The following is a 671-nucleotide window of genomic DNA, read 5'->3' on the forward strand; positions in this document are numbered from 1 at the left end:
GGCAATTTGCCTCAAAGATGTCACAAAATCATATCAACCTCGACTAATTGATCCCTTATTAATGATCGTAATTACCCATATTATAAGATAATAAACCGTATAAACACAACGCTGCACCCATTCATTCACAGCAAGACAGACTTTGTAGAATTAATAACAACGTGTGTAAACGTTACATGTGAATGATAGAAGTTTCATCGGGGATAACATTTGCTCGTGTACTGCGACAATATTAGCAATCTACGATGACATCGCGTGCTACCGGTGACCGAGACGATCCGGATTAGAATTGAAATGGACAAGACGAGATTCGTGCAGAATAACTTTGTTTTTAATCCCACTTTACAATTTATGCGGCGTATACAATTTGGTGTGATCAAAAAAAGAAAAGTTTGAAACCCGGTGAAAACGATTACGTTGACACTTGTAGCCTGCGCCAAAGAGCTAGTGATGTGTTCTATTTTTATTTGTGTTTTTTTTTTTACTTATTCGAGAAAAGCATTTGTTTTTTTGTTACAAAAAGTCAATTATATATCACACAATGTTAATACGATTACATTTGTAAGTGAAATCTTAACGTTGTTAAATAGCGACTGAATTCGATCAACGCTACACGAAAACTGAAATTGGGACTACATTTCCCTCAAGACACTGCGCCGGCGACCAATGAT

This window comes from Urocampus carinirostris, chromosome 16 (assembly GCF_059441175.1).
Source record: "Urocampus carinirostris isolate Australia breed hairy pipefish chromosome 16, RoL_Ucar_1.0, whole genome shotgun sequence".
NCBI classification, from domain to species: Eukaryota; Metazoa; Chordata; class Actinopteri; order Syngnathiformes; family Syngnathidae; genus Urocampus; species Urocampus carinirostris.